Below are 15302 nucleotides of genomic sequence, written 5' to 3' on the forward strand. Positions count from 1 at the left end.
CTTAACGTGGTACTTTCTGTCGAAACAACATGTTGCACAGGAATGTCTTGCCCTTGCTAGCATTTCACCAAGGGCTCCCAGTTGTGGGGAGAAGACACAGATGCGCTTAACACCAAACAGGGCCTAACCTGAAGGAACAGAAAGTTGTTTCACTACTGGCCAAAGTAACTCACATGCCTTGACTTTGCTCTTGCACACTTATTTGCCACATAGGCAGACACCTCTGAGCTTGTGTAGCTGAAATACAGTATTCCCCGCCTAAGGAAGAGCATACTCATTGGGAGCTTCAGCTACCCAAGAAATGGGAAACACTGCTCCTTCCCACACACACATCAACATATATTTCCAGATAAGCACAGTGAGATTTGAAAATTAGGCTCAATTTCCACTTCTTTGTAGTGTTTTTATACAAAGGTGATAAAAATAGAGCTCCTGAGACTGAATACAGTCATCCAGAGATATAAAGATACTCTTAGGGAAAAAAACCCAAACAAGTAGCACCTTGGTATCAGTACAATCTAATCCACACTGGAAACTGTGCTGGTTTAAGGGTATTGATTTCTGTGTTTAGAAAGGCTCCACAGAACTCTTCTGATAATTCATGTGTGTCTGAAACAAATCCAAAGTCAGAGTCAGTAGGAAGTATAACTGAGACCAGAAACAAAGAATCAGCAAATTCTCAAACAGGCATTCATGCCAAATGATTAATAGCCATATGATCAACACATGTTCATGAAAACAAGAGTAATAAATTTTTGAGAATCTGGGTCAAAGGACTTTTCATATTAAAAACCTACAGGGAATTATTAAAAACCAAAAAAAGGTATTAGGCAGCCAGCTCCTATTGAGCTTTAATGAAAACCGAACACCTACATGCCATTCATGCCTTCGATCAGCTTCCTTTATAATCTTGAAGATTTCCAGATGCCTACCACAAACACTTGAAAAAGTACTTTTTAAACACTGTTTAAACGCAGACTTTGCAGACTGTTCCATGAGATGAATGTACAGCTGAAGTGAAAAGACCTCGCACAAGAAAACATAGCTATGCTATTACCAGGCAGCAGAGCTACAATATACCACAGGCTGGGCTTGGGCTCCCTGCAGAAAGGCAAGTTCTGTCGCCAGCTTTCTTTCCCATACCAAGTGTAGAGTCATCCTATGGCAAGCTTTAATACCATGTATATTTTCCTCAATGGTTGTAGTTTCCTTTATCTTACCTTTCTTCCCCTTGAAGATCTTTCAGAATCAGAAGCAATTTGACAATTTCCCAACGTGCTGTGCTGAGATACGCAGTGCAGAGTAGCCTATTATCAGAGCCACAACAGAGGATTTCACTTCTTTTGATCACTTAGTGCTGCAGAGCATGTAGAAAATTCTGATGCTGAATACATGGAGCACATGAAGTGATCAAACAGTGTTAGTTGACTGGACTGTGAAATCCAATGGGTAGCTACAAGGGGAAAGCAAGATCTGATTCCTACCTCTACGTTCTCCTCTGTTACTGCCGCTAACAGCCCCCAAGGTTTGAATGACATTGCTTTGGCATCTTAAAAACCAAACCAAACCAAAGCAAAATCCACCCTGTGGAAGAGAAGTGCCACAAAGTAATAAAGGGTCTGCATACAGGAAATCATTAGTGTTCCTAACCAGCTTCTAGAAGGAAGAAAACTCTGAAGGAAGCACTGCAAAACAGCACAAGCACCTGCAACAATACAGTTGTTAAAAGGCAGGAAGGTTGCAAATAAGGTTAGTTGTATTTAGAAGAAACCTGCCAGGTATTTGAAAAGACTAACCCCAAGCAAATCAGACAAAATCAAAACAGAATTTAAGCCACAGCAAGGGAGCTTTGCATATAACAGAGTTCCGTATTGTCAGGCTCTGAATGCCTCTGCAAAGCAGGGAACAGTCATGAATGTTGTTGTCTTCCCTGGAATGATCAGCATCGGGCTTGAATGACATCCAAATCTATTATTTGTGTTCATGAACACAATGGTATTTAAAAATCCTTAACAGTAAATATAAATACTTGCTTTACAACATGTAGCGCAACAGCCACTAACAGCCAAAATGGCAAAATACATCATTATCATCAAACTGCACAAGGCAGTGGAACAATGTCATAGAATCAATCATAAAATCAACTAGGTTGGAAAAGACCGTCAAGATCATCAAGTCCAACCATTACCCCAGGACTGCCAAGACCATCACTAAACCATGTCACTGAGGGCCTCATCTACACAGTCATCCTTCTAGTTACAAATTCTTCACTTCTTATTTTACTTTAGAATACATAATTTAGAATAAACTTTTACTACTGTTGGAAATTACCACTTTGCGAAAGGGGTCTGTTAGGCAACCAACAGTCAACTTTTTTAGGCATTACTCCTGCCTCGCTCATAGTGTACTCCTGATTTCTGCCCTTAGTTCATCTACTTTCTTCTGTGCTTTTTTTATATACCTGGCAAATATTTACCTCTGCAGGTTAAAAGTCAGAAGTAATCCCACTGAAGTCAAGGCCGCTTTAGAAACAGTGTCATGGTAAAACCAGGGCATCTCTCATCAGACTTACTTGTCCCTTTGTCAGAGCTTCTGCCTCTTACCACTACTCTCACATATCTCAGTGAGGAAGAGATTATTCTTATTAAAATTCTGGCTGTGTTAAGATCAAGCGTTTCCTGCAAACAGCTTAGTAGAAAACCAGATGTCTGGTTTAATTTTCATACTTCTACTGCTTTAGTGTGAGGGACTATCATAAAAGGAAAGAAGGAAAGGGGAAGGGGCAGGATTCCACACACCTGAAGACCCCCACTATAAACAGCTACCCTACAAATGCATCCCCTCCCTTTAGCTCAACCACTCCATAATGCAACCCTATGACTTGTGACATACAAATCTTTGATTACTGAAGGCTGTGAATAGCTTTGCTGCTATTTGGTCAGATAAGCCTCGGCAAATAAAAGCAGGATGTCAGGGAAGAGAACGGGCATCTCTGAAAGGAAAAAAAAAGAAGCAGCACAGAGTCACTGGGAAGGGGATTCATGGACTTTTTGCACCAAGTTCCACTCTTGGCACTTCCTAGAAAAGTAGCGGGGGAAAAACTCCGCATCGTGAATGGCCTTCTGGGTAGCTCATGTCTGAAACGCCCTGTGCTCTGCAACAGACAACCCAGCACCTTGCTGACTTTGCTAGCATCACAGAGGTGAGGTTTCCACATGGGTGAACTAAACACTCTTGAGCAATTTATTCAAGAGCATTAGACTCAAAATGAGTAGCACTGCATCAGGCAAGGTAGGTTTGTGTGCATGGCTGTCTACAGATACAGCCTCTCAGACATTCTTCTGCACTAAATTTATGGCTATAAAAAGCAAATCCTGTTTCTTTTTCATCTCTTTATTTTTCCGAATTGTTCTTTGCCCACACACAGTATCATTAAGGAGCAGTATCATTAGAGGACATCATGCACCACCATTTTCCCCTGCAGTGAAGCTAGCTTTTTGCCACTTCTGTTTTGCCTGTGCAATTGCTAACAGATTTCTTGGTTTGGTCACCATTGCAAAGGGCACTTGTGATTGACAGATCTCCCCAGTAAGCATTCTCCCATTTCCTCTTTCAGCTCCGCACATCCTGGGGACCACTCAGGCAGAGAGCATCATGCCAGTACTGCGCCCATCCTGCTGTGAGGAAACTCCAGAAACTCCAGTGTACAGAACATTCCACAAACGAGGAATCCATTGGAGCTGCTCTTCCACTAAGCTCCACTTTTTACATTACTGGAGGATTTACTTTGCCTCCGAGATAATAATTATTATTTTCTATGCTGCATCCCACACTCAGTAACTAAACTTAAGCAGACAGACAAGCACTGCCAATCAAAACCTCTTCTACCTTCTTTCACTAATATAAACACATTATGATCTGTGTATGCATGCAGATGCCTCTGTGTGTGTATGCTTGTATATCTATGCTTGTATATCTTTATATTTCATACTTCTGTATATTTTTATGCTTTACGTATGCACACAAACATGAACGCCTGAGGCAGAATATCCTACTGCACGCATTCCATACAGAGGGATAAAAATACAAAACAAGCTAATGAATATTTGCCATTACTGCTTAGCAAAAGGTGTTCAGGTCCTAAGATGGTAAGCAGAGTAGGATAACCATGGATTCTATGGGAATGATAATATAAATAATAACATCTGCAATCACCTCAAGGCAAAGGCAGGTGACATACCTTTTTCCTTTCTAAGCAACAAATTACAGAAGGGTGAGGTTTGCAGAAGATATATGTTCTTGAGCTTTGCAGTTCTGTTCTTTGACTAATTTAACTAATGCTGTTCTAATTTAAAACGTCTCCAGTGTATCAGTTTCAGTGCTGATAGATGTTTGCCTCCTGCAGAACACTATCAATTAAGAGACTTATTCTAACCATAAAAATAAAATAATGCTGGGTTTATGGCTAACAGAGAGACTACACTATAATAAGGATTCCTGATTAATTACTTATCAAGGAGCATTGACCTTAATTAGGGTCAACTTCTATGGCAGACAGCTTAATTTATTCATTAACTTCAGTGTGGGAACACATTTCTCTCCACAGAACAATTGATCCACAGCTCGATTCAAACTCTTCAATTGTATTTTTATTTTTCAAAGGAAAAAATGAATAAAAAAGGCACCTTCTGAAATCAGTGTATGTGTTCAGAGTACAACCTAACTGCTTTATGGAACTAAAATTGATGTTTCCTGGCTTTACTGCTGTTATCCTGCTGAAATGATTCTTGCAGAGACAGCATTACCCAGTGAGATCTGGGCAGTTCTCTGACCTTCCAGCACCCTTAAACCACCTAGTTCAGACGTCGAACCAGTCCAAGAGTGGTGTGCATCTCCAGACACATAAATATTCAGTCAGGCTATGCTGCATTATCCCTTCTCCCATTTTCTGAAAGGAATAATTTTAAACCAGTTTGGATATATTGACACAGGTAATTGTCATGCCTTCAACTGAAGCACAGACAGCTCTTTTAACTTTGTCCTCTGCAGATGGAACAAGAAGCAGTAAACTAACATACTGTGCAATGTGCCTACTTACTAAAATACCTAGGGGTGTGCACGTTCCACAGTCATTAATGAGACTGATACAGAGCACAGACAACTCCAGGTATGCATATAAGATGAGCAGCTGTGGCATTAAGAGAAAAATCAGGCTGCCAAACCTCTCTAAGAAGCTATGTAAATACCCACGAAATCTTGTGCTGTCACAGCTAGATATCTATCTACGTATACCCCAAGGGAGGGCAGCTGGATTCTGTTCACCCTCCTCACAATTATTTCAAAAGATTAATTTCCTCAAACAGAAAAAAAAAAAAGGGGGGGGGGGGGAATCTCCCCCTCTGGCATACAGTTAGAATGATTGAATTTGGGAAGGCATCATGGATTCACAGTTGGAGAATACAAAACTCTCGCTGCTTACTGTATTTACCTTTATGTACTTATTAGCATTGATAGCGAGTAAGTAAAGCTTCTGGCTTGACTCTTTGTAACTGGGATGGATAAAAATAGGAAAAGATAGATGTGCTTTCCTTGGGAACAACTTTTTTGTTCAAGAAATTGATGAAACAATATGAAGCCTCAGGATGAAATTCATGCAGAGATAGTTTATGATCCACTGGAGAGGGCTGGTTTGAAAACTTTACCTAAAAATAAATGAATGGGGGAAAAAGAAAATCCATAAGCAACTATAAAGCACTTAATACTTTAAACACCCAAAACTTAATTTATTGGGGTAAACCTTCCATATCGAGCATCTAACTTCTTTGTCATTACTAGCGCTGCTGGGCAATGGACTTCAGGTTTGTTGAACACAGAAGCAAACAAAGTATGGGAAGCAGGGCTTTTAACCATTAAGATTTAATTTGCAATTTGTAATGCAATTTTTTTCTGGCCATTTGTTGATTATAAATCTACAATATAAGCTGGATTCCAATTACTCGTGAAACCCTTTTACATCATGCTTACAGCTTAAAGGAGTCATTAGAACAAACAGACACCCCCCACCTCCCCACTGGGCACCTCTTAAATCAGGATTTAGACCTGCTTTAGGCAACACTTTACTCTTATACTACACTATGTCACTGCAGTCGAGTGTACTTTGCAAGCCAACGTGTCCAGCATCCCACTCAGCAATTCCCACCACCAGCCTCCAAACCATTCCAAAAGCACAAGTAGATCTTAAACACTGCTTCTATACAGTCTGCTCTTCCCTTCCCTCCTATCTCTCTCCTCCCCACCCCTCCCCAGATTTACTGAAGTTTTCAGGTTTCCTTAGGTCTCCTTTCTGGGGCCAGCCTGACAAAATAGTGACTCCACTCCACATCTCCCATGTTCCTGGAAAGAAAGGCATGCAAAAGGGGATGGTAACACAAAGGATGGGGTCAGCAGAGCATGTCGGTGACTTCAGAAATCTTTGGAAACACATTAATGATTGAAATACCAGCACACTAGAGTGTTGTAATACCCTCCACACAGCCTGGTCCTAAAAAGGTTTCCTGTGAATCAAGGGCATCAGATTATAAATTAAGGCTTGCTCTCCACTTGCCCTCCTTTCTTATATATCTTGTAATCTGGATATTGTCCCTTCACCTCTCAAAACACCCCCAAACATACTTTCCAGAGAGAATATGAAAAACATGTGAATGTAAGAAGCACTATGCACAACAACTGTTATTCTGCACCCCCTTGGGCAACTATTTTGGGGATATTATTGTTGGGAATGATTTGCTTTGCTTCAGAAAGTGCAAAATAACAAATGCAAACATGGAGAAAATAATGTAGAAACATGTACTGAATGACTGTAGAGGCTTCCAAAATAATTTTATATTACTTAGACTTAAAAGAACAATTCTATGTGGGTATTGGCTGCAAAAAAAGTATTTTATACCTTTCTGCTACCACCAGAATAGCTTCAGCAAACAGTTCAAACCAACCCAGTGAGCCAAATCATAAAGCTTCAGGCAGTCATGAAAAACTATTGATTTTTTTTCCTTAAACCTTTCTTCAGCTGTAAATTTCTATTGATAGGTGACAAAACTGTGCAAGTGCCATTTGCTAGTATGGCCATTGTGGGAAAAGCCAAGATTGTAATTTCTGTGCTAAAACCGCTCAGAAGTTTAATGCAGTCGGCTTCAGACTGCTCCAGCCAATCTTGGCTCAAATAAAACACAACACGTTTCCCAACAGCAATAATCAAAATGGAGGCGTTCAGATTTTGCAGGAAACAAAACTACTGCAAGGAATGGGCTGGTTATTTCTTTCTGTTGCTGGGAAAAAGACTCCCAGCAACAAACCATGTGGATTTATTTTAGCTTTTGAAGTTAGCTCATATATCGCATGTTGGTACATGACTTACATCTCTTTCCTCCCCTGTGACCAGCACTCAGAGCTAAGGGGATGGGATCTCTTTCATCAGTGTGTCTTCATTCCCTACAAGCAATGACATTTCAAAAGCAGGGCTACGATATCCTAAGGAAGGATGAAAACAAGGCTGAGCTGTGTGTTGCCCCTCCCTTCTCTAAACATTATCTTATTTATTTTCTCTCCTCGTAACAGGAGAGAAAAGATCTCATTCCCATCAGATTGGGGTCCTCTATGCACCATGAGGTGGGACAATCCATCCTTGGAGACATTCAAGGCCAGGCTGGATGTGGTTCTGGTCAACCTGATCTACTGCAGGGGGTTGGACTAGATGACCTTTGATGGTCCCTTCCAACCCAAACTACCCTATAATTCTGTGATTCTAACCCATTAATCAGCCTCTACCAGTGCCTCTAGGATGATACCAACCCTTCAGGTTGTTGAAGGTGTCCGCAGTACAGGCTGGGCAGCTCTCTCTTGCAAATGAAAGCTATAATGATCGGGTCATAAACTTTTACAGTTACTAAGGTACTTAAATGCAAAGCTACCAACAGCTGGCTCTTGGGAGACCTTAGAGCAGCCTCCAGTGCCTAAAGGTGTCAACAAGAAATCTGGAGAGGGGCTTTTGGCAAGGGCAGGTGAGGACAGGGCAAGGGGGAATGGCTTTAACCTGGCAGAGGGGAGATTGAGATGAAACATTAGGAAGAAATTCTTCCCTGTGAGGGTGCTGAGGCCCTGGCACAGGGTGCCCAGAGAAGCTGTGGCTGCCCCATCGCTGGCAGTGCTCAAGGCCAGGTTGGACGGGGCTTGGAGCAGCCTGGTCTACTGGAAGGTGTCCCTGCCCGTGGCAGAGGGTTGGAACTGGATGAGCTTTAAGGTCCTTTCCAACCCAAACCAGTCTGGGATTCTATGATTGTATGACTTGCCCCTAACACTGGCCTCACTGCTTTTACCTATGCATCATATTACAAAGAAAAGTACATAATGACATTGTGTATTTTTTAATAAAACTTCCTCAGTCTTCAGCTATATTATTCCCAACTGCCAATTACAGCTTCTGTGTAGACCAGCAAATTATTGGTATTTAGTTTCAAATGAAACCGAACCGTCATGGTAAGAAAACAGACAGGATGTATATGAAATACTTGCCTGCTTCTGTCAATGCTTGTCTCACTGCTGTACAGGATACGGAAAAAAAGCAAAAGTGTCTCAGGGTTAGGAGACTCCCAGCTTAATACTTTCTAGTGTCACAGACTGCCAGAGTAATTTCAGTGCCTCTTCTCTTTGGTTCATCTTTTGTACAATAGGGATAACGCCTACGATGCCGGGGAAAATGCAAGGACATGGTGCTGCTTCCAAAACTGTGATAACGAAACCCACAGAGACTGGCAAGAATATGAAGATCTTTCAATCACACATCTTGGTCTGCAAAGTGCAAGTCAGGACACTTGGAAAAGAGAAGATTTTTTGGTCTGTCCTTGCACTTTTTCCTTCAATGCAGCAAAATCCTAAGTCTTTTCCAAAGGAAATTCAGGCTGAGGCAAAGTGTATATATTGATTAATCATGTTCATGTTATATCTGAAAAACATTTCTTCTATCTCCTCTTCGAGATGTTATTTTTAGAGTCGGGGTAGGAGCATATTTAGATGGAAAGGAAAATACACAGAAGAAACTGCATCTGCAATCACATATCCTGATTAGATCTTAGCAGAGTGCTGCCTGTCTCATTGCTACTAGGAAATACAGAGCAGTAAATGCCTTCAGCACTAACTTATTCTCATGCTCTCTATCCCTGTCTTCTTTGAAAGTCAATAATACAGTTCACAGGTATGAATTGGTTTGTTGTCTTGGTTGGTTTTTTAATTCCTCAGTTGTTAAGTATAGGTCACAACTCCACGCACAAAGCCCCCTACTGTGCAAGGGGGGCTGGGGGAATTAACCCCAAAGGCCACTGCTTTCTGTAAGAACCACCTCAGTAATATCTGAAACAAGTATATGGCTTTAGAGGGCTACATAAAACTGTGAACACAAGTGAAAAGCTGCATTTCACCCCTTTCCTCTTGCTTGTGTTTAAAGAAAGGTAAAATTGTCTCTATCAAGAAGACACAGAGGTTGTAAGAGGGAAGTATCACAAGAAATCTGCAGTAAACCAAGCTTAAAAATACCTTGTTAGTAGAAATGGGATCCAAAAGAAAACTTTAGAGGATTTACATGCCTCAATAAGCAGTTACATTACTTCCATGCCTTAACTTTTTCACAGTATGTACTTGGATTAATAAAAATAAACATATCACTGGATTTCCTCTCCCCCCCCCCCCCCCGAATATGGATGTGCACTGAAAAATAAAGAGGAAGGTTTAATCTTCTAAGCTTTGGAATATTAAGAGCTTTGTTAGCAAAAGAGAGAGGACGTTAAGAAGCAACAATCAGCTTTATGACAGGCACTTCATTAACCCACATACTTTATAATTTGCTCACCAAACTATCTGCTTTTCTCTCCTCTCAGCAGGAACATAAATAGCAAAGACTATCATGAGCTGCTATGCTACTAGAAGACTGTTAATTTTACCAAATATACCACAGAGCATTTACAGCTACATATTTATTTATTTAGACTTAGATGGTGATTAAAGAGAATACAAAACCCATCTATCTTGAAGATACATCTCAACTGATGCTTAATTTGCAGCACTGCACTTCAGTAAAAGTCAACTGAGCAAAAGAATTTAAAGAAACCAAGTGCTCCATCCCTGTCAGAAATTTCTGCACCTATTATCCAGGTATTACCAAAAACGTGCTGCAAACCAACCAGCGTTGCAGACTGGACAAAGGGGGTGGAAAGAGGTGATGGAGTGGAACTGGGACTGGCAGAGCTCTTCCCTCCCATGGAGTGGACAGGGAAGTTTGGGTCTGAGCTTGCATGGAGAGGGGATGCTAAAGGAAGAGCTAAGCCAAGTCCATGCGTCACATCGACTGAGCTCAGTGTGCCAAATCCATGCACCATGTCCACGTGCCGTGTCCATGTGCAGACAGGCACATGGAGCAGGGCTTGAGGTAAGTTTTTGTTTGGGATCCAGCTGTGATTTTAATGACCAGTTCTATCAGCTGGGCTGAATGATCTGCAGCAAGACTACATATAATCAACCTCTACTCAAAGAGGAGCTTTGCAATACATCTTTCTACCAGGGAGAGGTAGAGTGCAGGTATGTCCATATAAGAGGTAGAGAGTTGGGAAACAAAATAATTAACACTAAAAGAATGCTATTATTCAACTGCAAGAATAAAGGGCAATCAGCTGTGCAATCTCTTTGCTTTTTCCCTGTATTTATTTGTTATGGGTCTAAGCCAACATTCCTCACAGTGGGAGATTTTTGATGGCCTTTAGCAGGCTTTGATGAGGCCTGTATTTGCTCTTTTGCACAATGTATTTATCTGCACCCCCGACTGCGTTGATCAGCGTGTAGCAGCAAGGCCCGCTGAATGCTTCAGATAAACTCCCCATTTATTAAACAGTTCTCAGCTCAGATTCAAAAAGCTTTATATAGCCAACATTACCTGAGTCATTCCTCCAGGAGAATTATGGACTGAATGTTGAGAAGACATTTCCAAAGTGCTTAAATGACTATTAATGGAAGCTGTGCTCCCAAGTTAGTTAAGTGCTTTTGAGAGTCGCAAGCAAAACACAGCTCAGCAATGGGAGTCAAACATTTCTGTTCTGCTTATTGTAAAAACAGTAAGATATAATCAAATTCAGCAAAAATGAACAGTTTCTGCATTTACAATAGCAAACAACTGATTAAAGCGTTATATAGCAGAATTAGGTCTGCAACAGCAGCATCTATTCACATGAGCTTACGTATATTAAGACCACTGCAATATGCCAGAGGGCTTTATGAACTCTTAGTTTACTCCTCAAGTCCTCCTAACCTAGCTAAGTACAGCCCAGTGTTCAGGTCACAAAGCCATGGCAACCCAAAGAGCAGAAACACAGAATCATAGAACAGTTAGGGTTGGAAAGGACCTTAAGATCATCTAGCTCCAAATCCCCTGCCATGGAGTGACATCTTAGGCTGACATTCCAGAAAGCCCACTATGGAACTGGGATGCCACCCCAGATTCCATGCTTCACTGCAGAGAGGTTAGAGAGCACGAAACCCTAGTGCGTGACTAGGACACTAGTGATTTTGTAACATCAATTCAAACAGCAGTACACCATTACACTGTTCAAAATAACATTAGTTTTTTCAATTGCCAAGTCTGGCCTTGGTAAAATACCTTTCTTATGAAAAAAAACCTGTTTCTTTCAGAACTGCTTTTTCATGGAAGGGAATTATTTCCAAGGCATATTAGTTCCTGATGGATGGGCATTTTAACCCCATGAAAACAGTCTGTCACAAAATTTATGACTGCCTTTTTTTTCTCTTCTGATTAAGCACATTTGCAGTTGGAATGCATCCAGCCGACAATGCTGGTTTTATCATGAGACACTGCAAATCCTTTATGCATTACTGTTCACCAGGGTATACTTTTTAAAACATTGCTACAAGAGCCAGTAGTGAGTGTCAGGCTGCAGAGAGCCAAGGCTTGTAGGGAGAGGGAATCTCTTCCCATTAAAGCAACCAAAAAATGGAGGTTGGGGGAGGGAAAGGACAAACTTTCATACTGACAAGTCCCAGCTTAGGTATGAGCATCTAAAAGCAATGAAGAGAAATTTGCTCTCTCTATAAATCTTGTCTCTCTTGCAGCTTTATGTGTGCCGACCGTACCACCATTGTTAGAGTTCCTGCAAGACCTTTTATTTGTCAAAGTCTCTTCTTCCACTAATTCCATTAAAAAGAAAGTTTCATACATGAATATTTGATTGACATATTATTAAGAAAAGTATGAAATAAGCAGCAGTGTCGCATTAAGCTCCACTGCCGCAGCCATCATCCTTCCCAGCATCTCTCAGTATCTTCTCAGCACAGCAAAAAGGCAAGAGGAGAGAAAAGACTATTGCTCATTAGGAAGAAAAATGGAAGCAGCTCTTCTGAACACCCCATCTGCTGCCATCGTGCCAGAGATAGCACATTTTACTGCTGTCACCAGCAGGTGCATGCAATTAGGTGACAGCAAAATGAACCATGGCTTCCCGGTGACTGATTCGAGCAGATTTCAGACTGTTGGCAAGTGCATGATAACAAACTATGGGCATTTGCCTCTGAATAATTCCTGGAATTCACATGAAAAATGTACAGGTGATTCATTTCATTGTAGAACATTCCTGGAAAAAGTAATAGAGGCTGCTACCGCAATGAAGATGATGACGGAAGCCATGGGACAGGCTAATTCAGGGTATTGTGGTTATTATGAAGATAGCTAGGGCTAGTCTATTCAATTCCGATCTTGTTTCATAAAATAGAAAAGAACTATAGAATGGTTTGGGTTGGAAGGGACCTTAAAGATCATCTGATTCTAACCCCCTGCCATGGGCATCCTCTAGTCTTAGCCATAACAACAGGAAAGCATTCTACCTCTCATCTGGAGATGAAAAATCAACCCAAGTTGCTTGACAGGTTCAGAAATCATAGCAAACCATTTGGGGATTATAGCCTTAAAGTTACACTTGAACATGAAGCCCCTTCACAAGGCAAGTGAACCTGCACTAATATATTGAGACAATCAAGCCCAAACCAAATACTTTGAAATACATGGATGGTATGTTGAAGGACAAGGGAGAGTGCTTACATCTTTTCCACTCATTTCAACTAAGGATGTTATTAACTGCTCAGGATCAGTGACTAATTAACAGAACAGTTAACACTCCATAAAAGTCACCCATTCTCATGCAAAGGGAAAAACATAACCCAAGAGTGACTCGATCTGGATCTCCATGCTGTGCAAGGCAGTAGAAAGTAACAGCTAAAAAGTCTGTTTTCCATGTGCAGCCTATAATATATTCCACAGAAAAATGAGAAAACACCAGTACAAGAGACAGAGGAAGGAAGGTGTTCCTGCTGGAACATCTCGAGTCAAAATCTGCAGGGAAGGAAGCCCTACTGCCAAGTATTCATACACAGCTCCCGCGGGCAATGCAGAGATGCCCAAAATGGCTGTAAAGGGGAAAATGCTCTTCCAAGCAAAAGCTCCTTTCTGAGGATATGGTTTTTCATTTGTATTTAATCTCATTTGTTTACAGGAATCTATTCACATTTGCTGGGGAGGATTCCTTCTTTCCTTATCTGAATGGGGCAATGAATCAGAAGTACCTTCTCTTCTGTTATCTAAGGTGATAATGGAGAATTGCAATCTTGCCTGGGGCTGAGATGCCTTCATAGTGCTCTCAGAAAACCATCATCCAAAACTGAAGCAAAGGCTAATTTTTCCAGGTAAAATAACATCTCTCCCTGGGGACTTATATTAAGGAGGATCACTGCAAAGTAAAATATTCAACTGTATTTATTAGCAGCACCTGACTGTTAGGAATTTTCCTCCTGGTAGCCAATTCCTAAGGACAACAATTATGTTCTGAATGATAAGCTATTATTCACCCAGTAGGAAAAAAACTGCTCCATTTCGATTCAGTGACTAGCAATGGCAAAGCCATTTTTACCATGTCTGGCATAAGCTACTTAAATGGGATCACTGCAGGAGTGCAAAGTGCCTGGGCAACTTGCTTTTATTCAAACAATAATAAAGAACTGTTTGTTTTGTATGGCACAGCTTATTTAAAGAGTTATTACTTTAACTACAGCTACAGAGATCATCTTCTTTCTCCAATCAAAAGTGTTAATGTTACCACTTGAGCAAAGTTTTCCATGTTTTCCATGCAGATGTTCTTTGTAAAGAGAAGGGAACAAGTTTTTTTGACATCATACTGCACTCCATAATCGTATACAACAAGTTATGGAAAGTGGGGCATTTTCAAACCAGGCAATGATGGTGGGGCAGCTCCCTAGAAGGTATTGTAGTAGAGATGTGTATGTTACACACTAAAATAACAGGCGCAGTTTCCAAAGCAAACAGCTCATTAGGTTCTGCTGCTGACTCCTGTCCCCTTACTGTGAATCTCATAATCTTTTATTTTAAGACTTTATCTATTAGAGGCAGACCATGGGAAAACCTCAATTTATTTACTTAAAGTTACATTTTCAGCTGTGAAAAATCACAGCTTAAAGTTCAAGCCACCTGAGGAGTTTAAGAGGGTCGAGTTGATGTTTTTTGGTAGAATCCCATCATGTAATGATGCAAGCATCATAGTTCACAAGGTGAAAGGCAATAAAGCAGGGGATGCTTGCATAAAACCCCCCCAGAATTAGCTATGAAGGACAAAAAGCCTGCACTAACAGCTGACTGAATTCACACCAATAATTACTGCAGAACATAAAATACCATTTCCAATAACCAGAAACGTGTACAACTCCTTGTTTATGAATCAGCAACAGATTTGGTGCTGTTGCTAGTGCTCACGACTATCTCATGCAGCTGCAGCTTTTAATGGGAAGCTCAGAAAACACTGCTCTAGACCTGTATTTTGAGAATGGGGAAGCAAAGGGGAAAAGCTGCTTTTCCCCAGTTTGTCCCAGCATGCACTTAGGTAAATGGGCATGAGGGAAGAAGCATCTGCATCACATCACCTCCACATAGGCATCATTTCTCTTTCCAGTTTCAAAACATGCCTTTTGAGCACTTCTCCAGAGCTCTCAGAGCCTACCCTATCAAAAATTTCCACACAGTAAATTTGTGTCCATGAACTTATTCTTCTTACAATAGCCCTTGCTGTTACGAGGGAAGCATGAAGCAGTGAGGCATCTCTTTAGTTAACTTCCTCAGCCTGCGTTTGGCTCCAAATCATTCAAACCAAGGAGAGGGTCCAAATCCAGGGCAGCTCTATGAACTGCCT

The 15302-nt window shown here is 41.0% G+C and overlaps 1 protein-coding gene across 27 annotated transcripts in view; it reads right to left on the reverse strand.

The window, feature by feature from the left end:
- The window catches only part of NRXN1 (neurexin 1), a 680000-nt gene that overhangs the window by 130659 nt on the left and 534039 nt on the right, over positions 1-15302 (reverse strand). The gene's annotated exons all lie outside the window — the stretch shown is intronic.

This window comes from Pezoporus flaviventris, unplaced genomic scaffold, assembly GCF_033815535.1.
Source record: "Pezoporus flaviventris isolate CSIRO_AGI_PZ_B2104156 unplaced genomic scaffold, CSIRO_AGI_Pfla_v1 ptg000083l, whole genome shotgun sequence".
Lineage (NCBI taxonomy): Eukaryota > Metazoa > Chordata > Aves > Psittaciformes > Psittacidae > Pezoporus > Pezoporus flaviventris.